We start from the raw sequence: 11,306 nt of genomic DNA, 5'->3' as shown, positions 1-11,306 counted from the left end.
ACTGCAACCTTCACCTCCCAGGTTCAAGCAGTTCTCCTGCCTCAGCCTCCTGAGTTACTGGGATTACAGGCACCCACTACCACACCTAGCTAATTTTTGTATCTTTAGTAGAGACGGGGTTTCACCATGTTGGTCAGGCTGATCTCAAACTCCTGACCTCGTGATGTGCCCGCCTCGGCCTCACAAAGTGCTGGGATTACAGGTGTGAGCCACCACACCCGGCCTATTTATTTATTTTTAGAGGCAGTCTTGCTGTGTCTCCCAGGCTGGAGGGCGGTGGCACAGTCATAACTCACAGTAACCTCCAACTCCTAGGCTCAAGCAATCCTCCCACCTCAGCCTCCTGAGTAACTGGGACTACAGGCATTTGCCACTACACATGGCTAATTTTTTTCTTTTTTTGTAGAGATAGGGTCTCACTGTGTTACCCAGGCTATTCTCAAACTCCTGTCCTGGCTTCAACTGATCCTCCTGCCTCAGCCTCTATTTTTTATTTTTGAATCTTAACCTAACAAAGGATGATTGATTTAAGCACACTTTAATATCTATGCCTGTATTATCTCTGTAATGTCAGTAAATGAAGAATTTCTTCTGTGAGTTCCAGTCAGGATGGTACATCCCAGTGAAGAGAACCTTATGATGTGATTTGGTATGTTGTTGTTTCAACTTTTCTGGATGTCCCTTCCTAGCAAAGAAGTCTAAAGCTGTATTGTTGCCTTAGAGGAAGTACAAAGAATCCACCATCTTTCTTTAGATAGGATGCTCACCTGTCACCCACTAGCCACAACAGAATTTCTGTGTTTGAGCACTTCTCATACTTGGAGGACCCTAGTTTAAGAAAGAAGATTTTGGCTGGGGGCAGTGGCTCACACCTGTAATCCCAGCACTTTGGGGAGCCGAGGCGGGTGGATCACTTGAGGTCAGGAGTTCGAGACCAGCCTGACCAACATGGTGAAACCCTGTCTCTACTAAAAATAGAAAATTAGAGGCTGGGCGCAGTGGCTCACACCTGTAGGCCCAGCACTAGGAGGCCGAGGCGGGCCGATCACGAAGTCAGGAGATTGAGACCATCCTGGCTAACACAGTGAAATTCGTCTCTACTAAAAATACAAAAAATTAGCCGGGCATGGTGGCGGGTGCCTGTAGTTGCAGCCACTTGGGAGACTGAGGTAGGAGAATGGCGTGAGCCCAGGAGGCGGAGCTTGCATTGAGCCGAGATCGCGCCACTGCACTGCAGCCTGGGCGACAAAGCAAGACTCCGTCTCAAAAAAAAAAAAATTAGCCGGGCGTGGTGATGCACGCCTCATAGTCCCAGCTACTCAGGAGGCTGAGGCAGAAGAATCACTTGAACCCGGGAGGTGGAGGTTGCAGTGAGCCAAGATCACGCCATTGCACTCCAGCCTGGGCAACAAGAGCGAAACTCCATCTCAAAGAAAAAAAAAAGAGAAATTTTAATTGTCTCAGTTTTATTGGTTGTAGTGGAAATAATTTCAGGTCAATTAAACTGTGCTGTCTTTTGAGTCCAATTAATAAGAACAAAAAGTTGTTTGTATATTGCAGCAAACTCACCTGTTTATTTGTATCTTTATATATGCCCAGATAACAGTAAATAGAGAGTGCAGAGAATATTTACCTGACAGTTTTATATGGATCATAAAAAGAAACCATCTGCTTTGATCCTCCCAAGAGGATTTTTGCTACCTAAAAATGCAGATGTCCTGCTTCTTAAACAGAAATGGGTGTACCTTTTCTCCCACAAGTGAAAAGTAGTAGAAAATATATTAATACTCTTGGCTTTTGATAATGGCTAAACATACTGAAATCCATCTCTCAACTTTCTTGTCCCAACCCCAACACAGAGACAATTCCTTGAGTATACAGTTAAGTAGGCCACCCTGGTAAAAGATTATGTTTGGGTTTATGGTAGCCCTTGTACATTAATGCAGCACAGGCTCCTGGAAATGCATTCAAGTTTTAAGATGCCAGCATTTTAAGTCACCAGAACAGAAAAAAAAAAAAAAGTCTGTTTTCCCCCCTCCACTGGGCTCCTCCTTTGACTTAGAGGCCCCAGGGAGTACAACATAGCCAGCGCATTGCCATTCAATGAGTGACACTTAGAAGAGAACCTCTGCATAATGCGTGCCTCCCAAGAGAACACAGGACAGGAGTACGGCTGTCCCCCTGCCAGTTTCCTGAAAGAGGAGGACATTGTATTCAGTGCAAGTCCTAGACCAAATTTCAGAAAGGCACTTTGGTATCGCAAATTTGTCACCGTGCCCAGGACGCATGCACAGGTCACTAGCTGACTGCTTTTCCCATGACTTGAGAGCAGTTAAGAAGAATGGGAATGTGATTCCTTTTTCTGCCTGCCATTTCCAGATATCAAAATCCTCATCCTTTAAGCCTAAAGTTATTCCTAAATCTAAGTCGTCTCAGCAAATAAGAACAAAGATGAGGTTTTAGCACATTTTGTATGAGGCAAAAGCTGAGGTATACAATAGACACTAATAAAAGGAGGAATACATGAGTTGACCCATCAGCAAGAAGGAACTTGACTACTACATAGAGCTGTTGTGGAATTCACAATAAGTAAATTACAAGTGCACCTTGCAGGTTGATGCCATTTTCAAAGTAATGAAAAACTCAACTTGCTCACTCAAAGAGTGAGTCCCTTTTGCTCTGCTGCCTACTTTCCCTTTTGCTGTAATCATACTACATAAATGCTCACTAAACTACTTGAAAGCCGGAGGCTGACCCATTTCCTTTTCTCACTGCTGTGTAATTCCTAGTGGTATTATAGATAAGAGATGTGCAAAGGTAAACACTAGTTGGGGAACAAAAATGATATCTGGGTTATAACAATTGGATGATACCTTTGTTAACAGGAACACAAGGTAGAATTTCTTTTCCCCTAATTACATTTGCTTTCTTTTAAGTTAATCACTTTGGTGTTTAATTTGTACCTCTCCCCTGTTTTCTGACAAATTGTACAGGATATCTCCCAGGAAATGTTTCTCAGCCTTGACAGGACAAAAGACATATAGAGTAACAGCAGGGCAGGGAGAAACTCCGTGCCTGAATGTAGCGTCAGTCTTTCCCACTGATCCGGGCTCTCTGCGTGAGGCTCTTTTTGAAATAAGCTTGAGTGAGCAAAAGAGTACTCTGCAGGGTTTGAATTTAACCGTAGCCCAAAGACATCACTTTACCTCCAAGCCAGGCAGGGATAAGAGAACCTCTCAGAATTGCTAGCAAGCTTGAGGTCCAGGTGGACCCCTGTTTGTGGCAGCACAAGCACCTTTTTTACTCAGCTATGATCCTCAGAGGGATGTTAAATATTATCTTTCTCCTATCTACATTTGTGCAGAGAACAGAGCAGAGAAACTAATGAAATGCACAGAGCTTCAAGTGAATTTAAAGAAGCCTCTGCATTATGAAATCAGGCAATGGTGACCTACTCTTGCTTTTCTTTCCACTACCCCTAGGCTCCTGTGATGAGCTGAGTGCTTGTTAATTCCCACGTTCACTAAACCATCATAGTTCTGCTGATTCTCAGTTTTAGAGGAAAACTCTACAGTGAACTTTTTCAATTAGCAGTCATCAATTACTGGTCAGAATACATTATAATTGTGAAAAATATACTCCATTGATCTCATTAAATGTGCCTACACCTATAACTTACATAGGTTGGCTATATTTAACTTTCCTTGATCTTATTTGCCATTTTTTGCCAAAGTATCATCTAAAATGTAGGGAGAGTTGTCAGTAATTTTGACTTTTTAATAAATATTACTTTGCTTTGTCATTTTTGTTTTCCTGTATCCCTCCTTTGTGGTCCTTGTGGTTTTGCCTGGCATGGGTGACACTTAGCCATTTTAACTTAGCAAACTGTCATACCAAAGGAAATGCCTAATTCTATGATATCAGACATCTGACTGCGGGCTACAGTTTGTTGGTGTTGAAGTAAGCTGTATGTTAAGAAAAGTATCTCCATTTTATTTGTTATAGCATGTCCAAGGTTTATATGCTTGCTGCCTTTCTTTGAGGGCTCTCCTCAGATCTCACCATTTGTGTGTAAACATGCAGACCTTTAGGGTGATCATTCTCTGGTTAGGGACCATCTGAAAGAAAATTGGACCAAAGGGGAAAAATCATGGCTCTGGAGAAGTATGTTCAACTCATAAATAGGTCACTGGTGGGTATAACTGGAAGGCTTTGGAAGCCCAAGTCAGCACTGAGCTGTGGCATCAAACCACGGCAGCACAGTTTGACAGCATGCCCAGGAGATTACTTCAGTCCTGTAGGGTGGGGAGCTTTGATGTTTATGAGAAGAAGTGGGGGATGGGAGAAGGTAAGGGTAAAAGAAGGCGGGTATAATCCCTATGCTGGCATGGCCCAAATAATATTATTCTCCCTCTTTCCTGTTTTTATTGACCCTGTCAGGGGAGGGTAAATTAAACAGAAGTCCCTCCTTAGGAAAAAACAACCGGGTCTTAAGTAGAAACCTGCTCTGAGGCCGGGTGTGGTGGCTCATGCCTGTAATCCCAGCACTTTGGGAGGCTGAGGTGGATGGATCACGAGGTCAGGAGTTCAAGACCAGCTTGACCAACATGGTGAAACCCCATCTTTACTAAAAATACAAAAATTAGCCTGGTGTGGTGGCGGGTGTCTGTAATCCCAGCTGCTAGGAGGCTGAGGCAGGAGAATCACTTGAACCGGGAGGGGGAGATTGCAGTAAGCTGAGATCGTGCCGCTGCACTCCAACCTGGGTGACAGAGCGAGACTCCATCTCAAAAAAAAAAAAAAAGAAATAAACCTGCTATCTTGATTTTATTGAGTTTTAAATACATTGTTAGTATTTTTTGTTTTCTGAGCCTTTATAGAATTTTAAGTCCAATATATATAAACAGTAAACTGGTCCAGATTCCTGAGCTGTGTCTGCAAGAAGTGTGTCACCTGGCTATTTCCTTTTTCTTGATAGTCTGCTAAAATTTGGCAATAGAATAGTACCCAGTTTTCCATACCTCTGAGACTCTTCCAGAATACAGAGTTGACAGTTGTTGGTTCTTCCTTCCAATGGAATGTTCCCAAGAGTGTTAGAAAATTACTGTTGAGGCCAGAATTTTGTCCCTTTTTCAAAACATGTGGGCTCTAGCATCTATCATGAGGTGAATGAATGAAGCCCCTTTTTAAAATGTTTGCACCCCAGCCCATCTTTCTTTGCAGAGAAGCCAGAATTGCAAGAATAGCCAAACCAGGCTAGTGATAGATCAGGCCCTTGGCACTGAGGTTCAGCTTGTAGAAAAGTTAGCAGAGGCAAACGACTGGTATAAATGTTAGTGCTCTACTCTCCGTCCTTCCTTTTTTCCCTGTACTAACTAATAACACTCGTATCCAGGTGTCCTTTACTGGGAAGATGCCACTAGCCAGCTCTACATAGAAGGCGATAAAACTTGGGGGCACAGTCAGCCAGTTTAAAAGGATTGTTTGCCTGTGGAAGTGACGCAACTAGCTAAGTTTCTCAATGGGGCATTTGTAATGGCCTGGCACTTCATCCATTTCCTGGTTAACACTCTAAGGCTTTGCATGAAAAAACCAGCAGTCCTTGTACCTTTTTATGTACTTTGTGGCGTTAGTGGTATTTGAGTCGGTAGCCAGGATGAAGGAGGATAAGGGATTGAGGTTGAGGGACTGTATGAATTTTCTCCATCCCTTTAATATCCTTTAGTATAGCTATCTTCCTGCAAAAGACAGGCCATACTTGAAGAGAAAAGCTGATGCCCACACAAGTGTCCAGCGGAAGCTTGCTATTTCTGCTGACGTTTAAATTTCATTAAATGTTCCCTCAAAGCATACACTTTAAAATTTGGGTGTATTAATGCAACTTTTAATTTAAATTAAACTTTACCCAGCACCACTTAGCTTTTCCAGGACATAAGTATGTTTTCATTTTTAAAAGGCTGGTTCTCTGTGCTCATGGGTCCCTATATAGAGCAAGATGGCTGCTAGGAGGCTGAGGCATGATTGTGGTCCTTTCAGTGATCACCTTCACTCCCCATTTTGGCTAGTACCAACACATTTTCTGAACTGGCTGAGGGCCGCAGGGCCAGTCTGAAGGAGAGTAGTCTTGTTCTGAGCACGTATTATGTTTTGCAGTTTGTCTTACACAGTGCCACTAAATATAATTGCAGGATTTTTATCTGGTAGTGGTCCTCAGATGGATGGATGAGCCCCGTGAACTGTGAAATTAAAAATCAAAACTGCTCAGTCCTATTGTTTGTTGGCTGAACACCTCTTCCCCTACCAAAAAAAAGGGTGGGGATGCATACAGATGATGGTAGGGGCAGTGAACTCTTTCTTAGTCCAACTGATGCTTTATTTCAACTGAAACTGCCATAGATGGCTAGAGAGCTTCTGATTCCTGAAGAATTACAGGTTCTGACAAGAAAGACCCTACCAGTTCATGTGACTGACCTCTTTTGGAAGAGAACTCGCTTAGTAGGCTGTTGGTATATTGTATATGGATATGCTATTTACATAATGTTCCTGTTAAGTATTTGTATTAAATAGAATTATTTTGTTAATCCAGAAAGAGAAAATGGAGTGTGCTTTTTCTTAAATATTTTTCATCTACTTGCTTTCTTTTGGACTAAGATATACACCAAAGCTTTTAATTTGGTTAAGTGAGATTTTCACGTGTCTCAGACTGCCTTTGGCTCAAGTGTTAAAATGTCAGTGTCGCTTAGGTGGGTGGACAGTTACAAGCAACACGTCAGTAACCTCATATATATTTAAAAAAAAAAAAGTCCAGAGCCCAATACCATTTTTATCTACATGTTGTGACACACAAAAAAAGGTCTCTAAAATAAAAGGCAGTCTTTTTGCTTCCCGATCGCTTTTCTCTCCCTCTACCTCTCGCCTCTTCCCTTTGTTCTCTTGTTCCCCCATCCTCCCTCTCCCCTCCATTTCCAGATTGAGAAACTGCTTGTGCTGGATGGATAATTAACATGGTGCTGTGGAGCAACAGGTCCCATTGGTAGCGACTAAATCTGAAGTAAATGTTAATGTCGTGCAGGTTCACGTGTGTTAATAGGCAAGGGAGGTGAGTAAGGTTAGACTCAGATCAACCACATTGGTATATGGCTTGAAATAGATCCTCTTAATTAGAGAGCCAAGAACCATGACAACTACCAACATCTTCCACTTGCAGTGTTGAGCTGCAGCCTTATTAGTGAATGCAAGGCATTCTAAATTAAAACTGGACTTTATCCTTGGGCTAACAGTTGGGATCATCAGGCTCTGGGCTTTGATTTGAATCTTTGAAACAGAGGTCTGTCAGTACAGGCATTACAGTTAGCTGAGGGATGTGTGTTTGTGGTTTTCTCTTTGATGACTCTAGAAATAGACTGATCTAGATACCCTTCTCAGCATTAGAGATGGGCCATTTAGATTTGTTTATGGAAGTCTAGGTATGTTGGAGTCATGCTGCAGAGGTTGGCTTTAGGAATTGGTTTGTATGTAAATACTACTCGTAACACTTTGTAGGCCCTCTAGGCCTCATGGAGAGCCACACCAAACTGAGAAATATATCTTCCAATTGAATGTACAGTCTGAAGATTCAGGGCTTTATTGTTATGAACAGCTTTATAACTAACAACATGTCTTTAAGATCAGGTAGTGGTTAAAATAGTGAGCTAGGGCCAGGAGTGGTGGCTCACACCTGTAATCCCAACACTTTGGGAGGCCAAGGAGGGCGGATCACTTGAGGTCAGGAGTTCAAGACCAGCTTGGCCAACATGGTGAAACCCCATGTCTACTAAAAATACAAAAATTAGCCCAGTGTGGTGGTGCATGCCTGTAATCCCAGCTACTCAGGAGGCTGAGGCACAACAATCTCTTGAACCCGGGAGGCAGAGGCTACAGTGAGCTGAGATCGCACCGCTGCACTACAGCCTGGGTGACAAAGCGAGGCTCTATCTCAAAATAAAATAAATAAAATAGTGAGTTGTAAAAGCAATGAACAGTCGCTTTCTGGCCAGGAATTGTAGACCAGGGCCTTTTAACAAATGATCTGGAAGGAAACTTATCAACAGCAGTGAAGATGGAAAGATATTCTGCAAGAGCTCTGTCTTCAGAGGGCACTGTCATTTCTGCCTAGGGAAAAGAATGCCTGTCTCATAGCAATGCAGGCTGTGCTCTTTTGAAGCCAGAAAATAAAATAGAGGTCCTTGACCTGTTGGCTAAAAAGCTTCCAAGACAAGCCAGCTCGGGTACAGAAGACAACTATTCCAGGGCTCACCATCCCAAGTACTCAGAATTCTCAGAAGGAATTGAAAGGTTCAAACACACTGGGTGCAGTGGCTCACGCCTGTAATCCCATCACTTTGGAAGGAAGAGGCGGGTAGATCACCTTAGGACAGGAGTCTGAGACCAGCCTGACCAAGATAGTGAAATCCCGTCTCTACTGAAAATACAAAAATTAGCTGGGCATGGTGGCGGATGCCTGTAATCCCAGCTACTCCAGAGGAGAATCGCTTGAACCCAGGAGGCAGAGGTTGCAGTGAGCAGAGATCGCACCATTGCACTCCAGCCTGGACAACAGAGCAAGACTCCATCTCCAAAAAAAAAAAAAAGAAGGAAGGAAGAAAAGAAAGGTTCAAACACTATTGTGCTCTAAACAGACTTAAGCATTCATTTTCAGGAGAAATGTCCCCACTCCTAGAACCTTCCTTTTATCAGGTATTTTATCAAAATGCAGAAATATACCAGCTTCTGAAACTATGGCTTCCTCCTGAACTCCTCACGATCCTTAACTTCACTGTCTTTAAAGGCTCACTGACTGAATTAGCATTTGTTAAATAGCTCTGAATTATGAAAAGAGTAGGAAAAAGCCCATTGTCACCTTCAGGGACCAAATGTCCAAACTTTGGGGCTCTTCATTTATTCTGGCATCTGTAAGCAATTGAGTTTTATATGGGTCTTTATGGTAAGAATCAGTTTGTAGTTGATTATATATGGTCTTATTCCTGCATGTCCTTTTCACCTTGTCTCCAACCCATGATCCCTAAAATCAAGAACCATGTCTGAAATACCAGCACGTAGCACATTGCCTAGCCTAAAATAAACATCCAATAATGTTTGAGTGGATGGATGATTTTGATCCTCTCTCCCCAAGGCTATTTTTTTTTTGAGGCAGGGTCTTGCTCTGAAGCCCAGGTTGGGGTACGGTGGTGTGGACACAGCTCACTTCAGTTTTGCCCTCCTGGACTCAAGTGATCCTCCTGCCTGAGCCTCCCAAGTAGCTGGGACTACAGATGCATGCCACCACATGAGCTCATTTTTGTATTTTTTGTAGAAATGGGGTCTCACCAAGTTGCCCAGCCTGGCCTCTAACTCCTGGGGTCAAGCAATCCTCCCACCTTAGCCTCCCAAAGTGCTGGGATTACAGGTGTGAGCCACAGCCTGGCCTAGCCCACTTTTTTGATGGGGTAGATGATAATTTGTTTGCTTTGCGTTCATTTTTCAGTGTGGTACCTAGTACACTGATGAGAAAGTCATGGGTACTCAATAAATATTGACTGATGCAGAAGGAAATTTTCAGCCTTGAGGTTAAGGAGGGTACCCTGATGGATATTTCACTGTGTACCCCAGAAATAAGAAAACTAAAGGTTCTTAAAAAAACAACTTGGGCTCTGAAGCATATCCCGAGAGTGAACCATAAACAAAACAACAGCAACAAAAATAGCTTAGGCTCAAGATTTCAAAGAGCCAGTAACTTTGATTTGGGTTCCAACTCTGCTACTTAGTGGCTTTAGATAAGTCAGTTTCCTCACCTGTAAGATGGAAATAAGAATTATCTCAGAGTGTGGTAGTGAAGATCAAATAAGAACATCTGTTAAAATACTTTGTGAACTATAATACCTAGATGTCAATGAAATTATCACTATGCTATTTCTAGGCTTTAGGTTAAGAAACACATTGATGTCTTTACAAAAGCAGCATCTGCTCATTATAGTGTTTTCACTGCTGAGCAGCTGAAACTCTGGTAAAGTAATCTCAGTGTTACGTGACTTTTAACTTTTAATGATTTTTTTAAATAAAGGATGACCTCCAGTACCCTGCCTTCATTGATACATGAGGATGAGAGGGAGCGAGTGCAGTCTTTTTTTCTTGACAAGCATATCATGATTTAACGACTCTCGTGTGCTTGTAATTGTTTCAGAGTTGCACACTAGGCTTATGGGAATACCATTCTTTCAAGGAAGGAGGGGTTTTGGTTTTTGTTTTAGGAAGAGCCTCGCTCTGTCACCCAGGTTAGAGTGCACTCGATGCAGTCTGGGCTCACTTCAACCTCCACCTCCTGGGTTCAATCAATTCTCTTGCCTCCATAGCTGGGACAAGTGTACACCACCACACCCAGCCAAATTTTGTATTTTAAGTAAAGACGGGGTTTGCCATGTTAACCGGGCTGGTCTCGAACTCCTGACCTCAAGTGATCCACTCACCTTGGCCGCCCAAAGTGCTGCGATTACAGGCGTGAGCCACCACACCCAGCTGCGGAAGGAGTTTTGAGATGGGCAGCTGAGGTGGGGAGTCCTCAGAGTAAATACATGAGTACCATGGGGCTGCAGAATCTCCTTACTCCCTGGAATCCTTTCCCTGTCATCAGTATTTCTCATATGGAGCAAAACAGCCTCTTTCAGAATTGGTTCCTGAGCCTACCCCAATGACAGTGTCTTTCCTGGAACCGTTTCATGAATCCTTTTCCTCTAAAAAATTTGCATTGAGCGGGGCGCAGTGGCCCACACATGTAATCCCAGCACTTTGGAAGGCAGAGGCAAATGGATCGTTTGAGACCAGGAATTCAAGACCCAGTCTTCGGCAACTTAGTGAAACCCTATCTCTACAAAACATACAAAACTTAGCCCAATGTAGTGTTATGCGCCTGTGGTCCCAGCTACTCAGGAGACTGAGGTGGGAGAACTGCTTGAGCCTAGGGGGTCAGGGCTTCAGTGAGCCAGGCTGGAGTGCAGTGAGCCACTGCACTCCAGCCTGGGTGACACAGTGAGACCCTGCCTCAAAAAAAAGAAAGAAGTTTGAATTGAAAAGCTGCTTTCTAAATAGCTTGAAGGGAATTAATTGCTTGGAGCAGAGAGGAAACATGGTCATGAGAAAGCTTTATAATGGGTGATTCCTGTGTTCCAGCTATGCCCATGATGATCATTTTCTAAGATCTTTCTTTCCTATCCATCTAATCTTAGATATTACTGCCTTCTCCCAAGATACCATCTTTTCTTTTTTTTTTTTTT

The 11,306-nt window shown here is 43.0% G+C and overlaps 1 protein-coding gene across 2 annotated transcripts in view; it reads left to right on the top strand.

Moving 5' to 3' along the window:
* PHF12 (PHD finger protein 12) overlaps positions 1-11,306 on the top strand; it is a 48,149-nt gene that overhangs the window by 9,136 nt on the left and 27,707 nt on the right. The gene's annotated exons all lie outside the window — the stretch shown is intronic.

Source organism: Colobus angolensis, unplaced genomic scaffold (genome assembly GCF_000951035.1).
Source record: "Colobus angolensis palliatus isolate OR3802 unplaced genomic scaffold, Cang.pa_1.0 Scaffold193, whole genome shotgun sequence".
Taxonomy (NCBI): domain Eukaryota; kingdom Metazoa; phylum Chordata; class Mammalia; order Primates; family Cercopithecidae; genus Colobus; species Colobus angolensis.
Note: the sequence above shows the minus strand (reverse complement) of the source record. Positions and strands in the feature narration are given on the sequence as shown.